This window comes from Solanum pennellii, chromosome 1, assembly GCF_001406875.1.
Source record: "Solanum pennellii chromosome 1, SPENNV200".
NCBI classification, from domain to species: Eukaryota; Viridiplantae; Streptophyta; class Magnoliopsida; order Solanales; family Solanaceae; genus Solanum; species Solanum pennellii.
Window position 1 is genome coordinate 2,105,453 of NC_028637.1, and position 11,783 is coordinate 2,117,235.

Genomic DNA, 11,783 nt, shown 5'->3' on the forward strand with positions numbered 1-11,783 from the left:
TATATATATATATATATATATATATATATATATATATATAAAAAAATCTTTTATAACTTGCTTGAGTTATAATTGAATAAAGAGTAAACCCTAATTAAGCCTTTTGGTATATGTTTGTTTGTAATATAGAGTAAGATTGTATTATATGGAGTGACAAGTGTGAAACAACATAAGGTTGAGAGTGGTGATATGATGGGGACATTGGCAAGTTTTTTTTTTAAAAAAATATATATAAAAAGTATATATTTAATTTTATTTTATTTTCTATTTTGAAGTACTTGAGGGCTTGTTCTTTACTTGTAGATGAGGTAAAAAAATTTGGTTTTGAGTCCAAAAGTGATTTGTAGTGGAAAGTGGAATGCATGTGCTGACAAGGAGGAAGAATTGCACTATTACCAAAGGCAACTCAACTTTAGTTTATTGATCTCTTTTGTTATATACACATATTGTACCTTTTATTCAAAGGAAGACTTAGCTAATTTATTCTTCGGTTATTTAGTTTATCAATATATAATATGAGAGAAATATTAAAAATATCTTTAAATTTAACGTAATTAATTATAAATATTGTTTCGAAATTATTAACAGATTTAAAAACATTCATGTATTCAACTAACTAAATTTAGATACACTCTTGATCTACCATATGACTTAATAATAAATCGAGAGAATTGTTGAAAATACTCCTAAATTTAGCGATAATTTAGGGATGTAGTTCACTCATGTTGCAAGATCAAGAGTGTATATAAATTTAGTTATTCAAGCAAAAGAGTATTTTTAAGGTTGTCAGTAGCTCGTAAATGAAACTAATAATTTATGCCTGGCTAGTTATATATATATATATAAACACTAAATGTTCGAAGAGCTTTATACGTAAACATCATGAGTTCGGACGAACTCAAAAACTTTCATTTTTAAAATTTTATATTTGTATTAAAAAATTAAATAAAAATATGTATAAATATTTAATCGCGAACCAATGAGACAATAACGAGCTTGTGGGCCAAATTCACTTTTTATTGGCCCATGCCATGTTAGATTTGTGGTATCATTTTTCAGAGTGATATATTATATTATTATATATTATTTATATATCATATAAAGAAGAGCAACTCCACTCCCTATCTACTTTATAAATCTTTGAAAAATCCAATAGAAAAAAAACATTTGTAATATTAAATTATTAAAGAATCATAGAAAATGTTAACTTGTGTTGTACACAATTAACTAGAGATCTCACTCACTTTTAATTCCTCTCAATCATCTTATATATGATTTTTTGTGAACTACTCTCAGGGTATGTTTGATACAAAGGAAGATGCTTTTATGATATTTGATAAATAAAATAATAGATATTATTAATAAAATATTTATGTATGATTCAGANGATAGGGTGTGTGCGCATGGAGGTGGGGGGGTGGAGGCAAGCAGAGGCGGATCCACATCTCGAAATAGGTGATCATTTATCAACTTTGAAAAAATCATATGAAAATATATATATTATATATGTATATCTATCTTGAGAAACTAACAAAATTTAGTATATAATTAACAATAGACCGACGAGGAGTATATGAGTGTCCTTGTGTTGTTGACACAAGTTGAAATTACTAGTGAAACGAGAGTTCAAATCTGACTAAAATCTTTTTTTTTTATTTTAAGTCTAGCTTAGAGATCAGATTTGCGACAAGTGAGGGGTTTGGGTGGTGTGGATGAAAATACCACTCATAAAATTAATTTTCTCTATTTCTTGCTAGTGAAGAAGTAAAGGAATATAAAATTTGTTAGATATATGGCTTATGGATATAGGGGTGAAGTCTAAGATTTACTATATATACGTATAGACTTAAGTTTTATGATGTTTAGTACGACCTCCATCTACTTTTAATTGTTATAATTTTTTTATAATTAAATTGAATTATTGAAATTTTGACTGATATTTTATAATGTTTTTTTTCATCATATTGATATGCAAAAAATTACAATTTATAGTATATTTCATATAGTTTATGAATATTTAATTTTTTTTATTTAAAATACCAATTAAATATAATTTTATTGAACTATAAAAATTAATTAAATTAACTTTCAAAAATTACAACGTAACAAATAAAGTGGTATATTCTTATAAAAATTGTTGTTTTCATTAAAAATATTGGATTCAAAATGTTGTAATGGTGCATTCATCTCTATATGATTGAAATAAAAAGTAGAAGAAAACAAAAACTTTGCTAGATATAGTAAATGGTCCATGATATAAAAATGAGTGAATATAATTTATCTTCTTTCAAGAAGAACCATAGCATGCTAGTCAATAAAGTTTATCTCCCAAATCTTTGTTTTGCCTTAAAAGACATCACAAGATTGTTTTGATTGGAAGTAAGAGAGAGACCAACATTAATTCGGATTGTGGTGATGACGAGACTGTTCTATCTTTAATTAAATAATTCGATTTAAGTTCTATACATGAAGAAAATATTGTAGTTGAAAACGTCATTTTTAAATGAATCCTCTAATGCGTAATTCAAATTTAATCGTAACTCTACGAATTACGATAGACTCTGAATATCGAANCCCACCCCAAGCTCACAATTGTTAAAAAGTTGTTTTAAAAGCTCACCTTAATTGTATATTACAAGCTATAATTAGGTGGACCACTATGAAGTATGTGAGCATATATACAAGGCAAAGATTAAGTTAATCTAGTATTTGGAAACCCCATTAGATAATTTTTTTCCCTAATAAGACTATTTTGATCACTAAAAAGAAGGTATAATAATCGATTTTTAACGATCGAATTTCACTTTAATCGTAAACTTTTATCATCAAAATTTTCAATGATTGATTTTTTAGTATTGATTAACTAGTATAACGCGATTAGGATAATCTCAATTCTCTTGAAGATCGACAATTAGTTTGAACTTTTATTATAGCAAAATTTATCTTTTAATGAAATTACTAAGTTTTCACAAAAATAACCAACAAGGTAAAAAATAAGATAACTAATCAAATCACGTGTGTAAAGATTCATTATTGATTTATTTTTTTTATACTGTCAAATATAATATACATGTATCAACTAATATTTGTTATGGCAATCAAGTTTTCAATATCATCATTCATGAGCTAATCACTTTTTTTTAATGCCTTTAGCTTTCTAATTAATAACTTTAATTTTAGATCTTTCAACATCAAATCCTAAGTTTTTTCAGTAATGATTTATTTTTTTATTCCAAAAAGTTATAGAGGAGTCAAGTTGTCATAGAAGTAACTTGTTTGTTCTTTCTAAATTATTAAATTCTTTTTCTTTTTGGTTAAAGTAATTAAAGCATAATTCTATGTAATAAAGCACTATTAAAAGCAAAATATTGTATTATCTACTCAAAAGAGCTACTCGTTTATATGCTTTTGAATTCCTTTTAAAGAAATTATTTATCAAATATTTTTGTTTTATTAAGTTATTCATGTTAATTATATTTGGAAAATTCAAATTTGATTATTAGTATTCCAATAAGTTTAATTAAGCATAAATTTTTAAATTGCCAAAATTAATAAGTAAAAGTGAGAATTTATTGTTTGTACATTGACTAGGTACAAAATTTAAGGAAAAAAAACACAAAACTTTTAAAATTTGTAATTTGTGCAACTTTATATAAATATCACATTAAAAACAAAATTAAGACTTTAAAACAAGAGTAATTTTCATATTTAAATTAAATTATATTAATTTAATATTTTAAAAAATAATTAAATATTAAAAAATTATATAAAAATTATAGTAATTTTTTTGAAAAGTTACTCTAATTTTGACATGACAACCTTCTTATAAAATGTTAAAAGTTGATGGATTACGTACTATACACACATAGCTTTTCCAAAAAAGTATTGATTATTTTTAGGCCATTATTTTGTAATGACCAAATTTTATGTTTCAATGCACTTTGTCCAAAGAATATAATATCATGAGAAAATAAATGGCAAACATATGCTTTATTATAATAATTTAAAAAAATCCTCAATCATCTCTAGGGAATGTTCCCTAGCCCTTGCTAATTTTCAAATGCCTTTTGGCCCTCTTATGAATTGATATCGTAACAATAATAATATATTTAGTATAATTTTTATTATCGATTGTTAAATTTATATAACCTTACTTTTATTTAAGGGTAGGTGGAGCCTTTTGTGGAACTCAAGGGAATGTTGTGATTCACTCTTTCCTAGGATTATGCTTCTTGTATGATGGAATATTACTTTGCTTTGAGAAAAATGAGACTCAATTTAAATACAATAATATATTAGGAAAATTACGTAAAATGATAAATATTTAGAGTATATTATGTAATATAATTATAGTTTTGATTATTTTTAATCAGTGATTATACTTTCATGAAATTTATATTCGATTTCCTAATGATATAAATTCAATATTTGAATAATTCGATCCCTAATTGTATAAATTCGAAATGTATATAGTTCGATTCTTGATTGTATGAATTCAGAATTTGTATATGTTTACTCTAATTATTTGTATATGATTTATTAAAAATTCATAATAAATTTCCTTGTTTGTATATTGACAAGCGAAATATACAAACGGAGTTCTGAAATGTTTCGAAATGTATAAATGCAGAATTTGTATATGTTTACATTGTTTTTATATTCGCAAGCGAAATATACAAATCACATCCATCATTTGTATATATTTACCTGTTTGTATATCTGCAAGCGAAGTATACAGAGGACAAGTGAAATATATAAATCGTAATCGCCATAGGAAATAAAACTAATGAAAGATATGTTATTTCGATAGATCCTTAACTCAAAGAAATAGAATCATAATTACTGACTTTTTCCGCTACTATAATTACTTGTTATTCCGATTACTTCATCCAGACTCGAGTTTAGGTTTTGGTAAGAAATGCCCAGATTCATCATAGTACGAATAGCTGGGCCTTGTTGGGCTTCGCCTCATTGGAGTTTTCAAATACTGGCCCAAATATGAGTTCTAGGCCCAATAAGATGACCTTATAGAAGAACTTCTAATCCAGTTAAGTCCCTTAGATGGGTTTAGGAGCCCATATAGAAGACTAAAGTAGGGGAATTTATACGGAATAAATTCCACTAGTTTAAGAGTTAATGATTTAGATATACTTTAATTTTTAATATTACAAATCTTATCAGATTTTGGTGGCGTCAGATACATTCATGTACGTCTTAATCACGTGTATCTCGGGATATACATGATCAAAATTAGGTGTATTTTTTATACATTGTATCCTAGTGGATTCGAATGTATATGGGTACATAACAAATCTCGCTCGCCACTCTCCTATGTATATTGTATCCGAGGTACATGTGAAACATACCAGATACATACAAATACATTATCTAGCATGTATCTGTGATCCGCACGTATCTGAGATACATCACAAATCTCGCTCGCACCCTTACTATCGCTCTTCTCTCTCCCTGTTTTAGTGCATCTATAGCAAAAATACATGTATTTAGATGTATCTTCCTTGATATATGACAAAATTCTTTTAATTAAATCTTGATCTTTAGTAAAGTTAATCGAGAAAACTTGAATCAAACCGATTTATGTATAATCATATTGTATATGTTTTTTTAAAAAAATTATTACAAGCATAAGATCGAATTATAATCACNAAATTTCCTTGTTTGTATATTGACAAGCGAAATATACAAACGGAGTTCTGAAATGTTTCGAAATGTATAAATGCAGAATTTGTATATGTTTACATTGTTTTTATATTCGCAAGCGAAATATACAAATCACATCCATCATTTGTATATATTTACCTGTTTGTATATCTGCAAGCGAAGTATACAGAGGACAAGTGAAATATATAAATCGTAATCGCCATAGGAAATAAAACTAATGAAAGATATGTTATTTCGATAGATCCTTAACTCAAAGAAATAGAATCATAATTACTGACTTTTTCCGCTACTATAATTACTTGTTATTCCGATTACTTCATCCAGACTCGAGTTTAGGTTTTGGTAAGAAATGCCCAGATTCATCATAGTACGAATAGCTGGGCCTTGTTGGGCTTCGCCTCATTGGAGTTTTCAAATACTGGCCCAAATATGAGTTCTAGGCCCAATAAGATGACCTTATAGAAGAACTTCTAATCCAGTTAAGTCCCTTAGATGGGTTTAGGAGCCCATATAGAAGACTAAAGTAGGGGAATTTATACGGAATAAATTCCACTAGTTTAAGAGTTAATGATTTAGATATACTTTAATTTTTAATATTACAAATCTTATCAGATTTTGGTGGCGTCAGATACATTCATGTACGTCTTAATCACGTGTATCTCGGGATATACATGATCAAAATTAGGTGTATTTTTTATACATTGTATCCTAGTGGATTCGAATGTATATGGGTACATAACAAATCTCGCTCGCCACTCTCCTATGTATATTGTATCCGAGGTACATGTGAAACATACCAGATACATACAAATACATTATCTAGCATGTATCTGTGATCCGCACGTATCTGAGATACATCACAAATCTCGCTCGCACCCTTACTATCGCTCTTCTCTCTCCCTGTTTTAGTGCATCTATAGCAAAAATACATGTATTTAGATGTATCTTCCTTGATATATGACAAAATTCTTTTAATTAAATCTTGATCTTTAGTAAAGTTAATCGAGAAAACTTGAATCAAACCGATTTATGTATAATCATATTGTATATGTTTTTTTAAAAAAATTATTACAAGCATAAGATCGAATTATAATCACTAACCAATTAATTTCTATTATATTCAAAAACAACATTTTTTTATTCATTTGGGGGTGGGGGTGGGGTGGGGTGGGGGGCAGATAATATTAATTTGTGGACTGATATAGACCTTTGTCTATATTAAAGTACAAAGTATCTGATCAATGAGTGTCACCATCAATTTCACTTTTAATTATAGCTTTTAAAATTGAAAGAATAATTTTCAAGAAATTGTTTCCTCTTTATGACCTAATCTTTTTAGTTCATATTAATTCCCAAAATAAATACTTATAAGATATTTAGGGCCCCATTTAAAAACACACTATATACACAATTCTAGTCAAGGAGAAATCTTTGAAATAACAAATTTGATTTTCATATCATTTCATATCTATTACTACTAAAAAAGGTAGACACATGTATGATAATCAAACATATTTTGATATTATTCATTCAGGATATGATAATTATTTTGAGATTTAATTGAATTCGGAATCTTATCGAGAAGTCAATCTCAGGTTAAACATTTCTTACAAAAGCCATTTCATATTCAAGGATCATATATATCCTAAAACGCCTGCTTAGTGACTGATAGTATTTATTATTTCATCACAATCTTTCAATGTCGTCGCCATGAGAAAGTGAAAATCAAAATTGAATAATTCATATATCGGTGTTGCACAATCTACTTTAAGGATAACACACTTTGTAATTCTTACAAAAAATCACGTCGATTTTCAAACCTAGAACTTAAACTTAAAATATCTGATTAAAAATAAGTATAATTGCTACTCTACCACAACTTTTTATGGTGTCCATATTAAATCCAAACATGTGTCTTCTCTAAACAATATACTATATGATTAAGATATTTGATTAATTCAATAATCTTTATAGATACTTAAAAGAGTCTTCCAACATCTTGTGAACTAGACAATTATGATCAAATTATTATTTTTAGTATAGATCTTTAGTATCTTTATAGGATATTAATTAAGGTACACTTGGGACACAAGCAATGGTTATATTTTTCTTCATAAGATACTAGCAATGTGTCATTATATAGGTTATCCAATTTAAAAGGGGATTACTAGCTAGTTTTTTAATAGTTTAGTATCTTATTAATTATTGATTTCACACTCGATATTCGAATATAATTTTATATTTTATGATTTGATTAATTCAAATTTTCAAATCAAAAAAAGTCTAATACAATAATAATCCAATCACTTGCACATTTTTGTGTGCAATATTCTCCAAAAGGATTTGTAGAACTTTATATATGCAAATTTTCTAAAACTTTTTAAATTCTTGATTAATATAAAATATTATTCACGCACCTAATATATAATCTTTCTTTCGAACTAAATTTTGTGTGATGCGTCAATAAAAAGAGCAATATCACACCATCTCATCTCGTCGAATCATTGCTTCTAATATCAGTTATTGAACGACTAAGCGATCAGGTCAAAATATTCTTAATATGATGTAATATTATTCGTAAACTAAATCTAAATTTTTTTTTTTCTAAATGGACTCACACTAACAAGATTATCCCTATACCTTTGTATTATACGTAGCTTTTTCAATTTTTTTCAAACTATTTACACACTCTTTGACAAATAATAATAATATATATAAGAGGTCTACTCAAAGGGATATGGTTCACTTTTTTTAATTATTATTATTGAATTTGGTTGTTATATATCCTTAGTGTATAATGAATAGAATTTTTTTTTTGTATACATTAATACCACTTATTAGTTGGTCACTTTATCTAATAAACAAAAAGAAGAAATAAAAGAGTATAACTAAATTAATACAAAATGGATTTTGAAATATCTACCTTATGAATTTAGTTTTACAAAAGGTTCCATCCATTAAATAACTTAGAGATTTTCTTTGACAAGAAGAAAATTATTATAAAACCTATTTTCCAAATGCTTTTTATTTTTAATTTCCAAAATCTCCTAATTATAGTGTTCGATAGATATATATACTTATATCATCGCGTATAATATTACGTGTGGTAGGACATTAAAATATTTTTCTTGTCGAGCAAAAATCCAAAGATGATGAATCACCACACGTGTATAATAAAAACTTCATAAAGTCTTTGTCAAAATTACACGAATGGACAATTATGATTTGTGTTTATAAACATTTGGATTTTCTTGTCTAGAGACTAACTTTGACTTAGATCCAATGTGACATAAAATATATACATGTGTGAAATTTTACGACTTAGATCAGTAATGCTTGTATTAGGTATATGTAATAAGGTTTGTGTTTTTAACTTCCGTTAAATATATATATATATGAGATTATGATTTATAATTGATATTTCGTTACGGACCTATGAACATTATGAGTTTAAGATAAACATATATTTTTTCTTTTTCTTTTTGAATTGAATAGTCAACTAATTACAACCTTTATAAATTTAATGAGTCAGATTATAAAGACGTTTCGTGATATTTAATTAAATGGTAGAGTCAGATTTTCATGAATGCTCCTAGAAAGATCGATGATTATATTTTTGTATATTTTCGAGATCAGACAAAATCACTCATATATAATATTACTACTAATACTTGAAAGAAACATTCCATGTGAGAGAGGATATTATTCGAATGGATCCATAAAAGATTGAGACAATCAAGAATTGATTCAGATCAACGATATCTAAATATACTTCGTGTTTGACAAGACCCTATTAACATTTTATGGAGGAATTTTCTTTATCATAGATCAAATTAAAACATAAAAATTTTGAAGTTTTTTTTTTTTTTGAAAAATAATTTTTATAAATAAAAATAAAAAGTGAATTATCATAGCGTGAATGAAGGAGGAATGGGACTAGTGATTAGTCGGTAAGGCATAATTGTGACATCTCACATCTTACAAACAATACATAGCCAACAGAGTGAAGTGATTTGGTAGAAAGAAAATTAAGGTCCTTTTCTCAATGAAAAAAAATATTAGTTTTTACTTGATATGTTTAAAATTACGAGATTTGATACATCTAATATATCTTTATGTTAAAACTAAAATATTGAGAGTTCTTTTTTTACTCTCTTAATCTTTTTTGTGTCAAATCAAAATACGATATAAACATTGGAATTGAAAGAATAATTATTTATTAAAAGACTTGTAAATTAAAACCAGACAATTAAAAATAAAGGAAAACTATCTTTTAGATGTACATAATTCATATCATATATATTAGTTTTATCTATATACTTTTCAATAATTATGTATTTTACCACGATTAAGAATTTACTTCTATATATTGAGAAATATACATGTAGATAGATGTGTTCTTACTATCAGACGAGAGAAAAACGAGTAAGATGAAAAGGGAGGCGATCGAGATAGTCACGTATCCCAGATACATGCGATACACGTTAAATACATGTATATGATGTGATTCGCATGTATCTGAGATGTCAGATACTTATTAAAAGGGATGGGTGAGATAGAAGGGAGACGAGCGGGTATAATATACCTAATTATTTGTTATATATCTCTTATACATCCGAATTTACTTAGACATAATATATTTTGAACAAATTATACCTAATTTTGGCTTTAAATATTTTGAAAAACATGTATCTAAGCATATTTTAAACACACTAAAATTTTATAAAAATCATAATATTATATCATATTTCAAAATAATTAACTTCTAACCTAATGAATTTTTTTAAAAATTTCCAAAAATAAAAAAAGGGAGTAGAAAAAACAATATCAATCAATCAAAGGGAAAGGAAAGAAGAGAAAAGCACAATGATTGCAAACTCAGTTTGTGATTACATTTGATTTGAAGTTTATAGAGTTTTTGGCTTTAGGTTTAGGTTCACATTTTCCAATTTGATTTAACACATTGCAGCCTTACTTTGTCGGATCAATCTCCTTTCTATTCCACTTATTACTACCTTCCTAACCTTTTCCGTTCGATATTCGATATCTGTATTATAATTATATCGAGTCTATACTAAATAAGATTCATATTTCCTTATTTTTATAATTCGATTGTATTATAAGTTGTTAGTTTTTTATTCGTAGAGAGAAGTCTTGGAAAATATTTTTGAACTATTGAAAGTATTAAACACGTCATTCTATTTGATTAGCTAAGCTTAGACACACTCTCGATATGTCAAATGACATAGCAAGTGGTTTAAAACTCTTGTAAAAATAAGAGACTCTTAATAAAAAACGAGAAAAATGTTGAAAATATTTCTAAACTTGGCGAGAATTTAGGGGTGTATTTTTCTAATTTTGCAAGATCGAGAGTTATTTAAGTTCAGTTAGTCAAGTAAATGGATATATTTTTAAGGTTATAACGGTTTGGAGATGAAATTAATAATTCACATCACGTTTAAGGGCGTTCTCAATACTTTTCTTTTTTATTATTATTGTACTATTTTATATTGTTCAAATTATTACTTATTTTTATTTTGTTAAAATAAACAAGTAAATTGTAATTTCTATTTTTGATATACTTGTTGAATAAAATAAAATAAGAGGAATATTTGTTGTTGTTTTATTTCTTAATTATTTTCACTATTGAATTTCTATTTTTATTGGTTTTGATACGAACTACTTGATATGATAATCTATCAAAAAATAATTTTCTTACTTTCACAAGATGCAAATAACGTTGCGTACTCACCAGCATCCGCAGAAACCACTTGTATATCCATCCTATATATATGTTATCGTTATTGTTATTTTGTTGTAAGATCCATTCACGATTAAATTATTCATCGTAACCCTTTATGTTATATATAACGTTTTAATTAGCGAATATAATTATTTTTAACGAACAAATATATGTATAACTTCTCCTTACTTATATTATACACATCTCATAATTTGAGCCTACTAAGTTTGAGTAGGCCTTTATTTGTGGCCCAATAGAAATAACGGCCTTGTTTTCTTGAGCCAAATTTTCAAATATATTTTCATAATCAAATTGTTGATCGACCGATTAAAAATAATTATTAATTATTATATATATA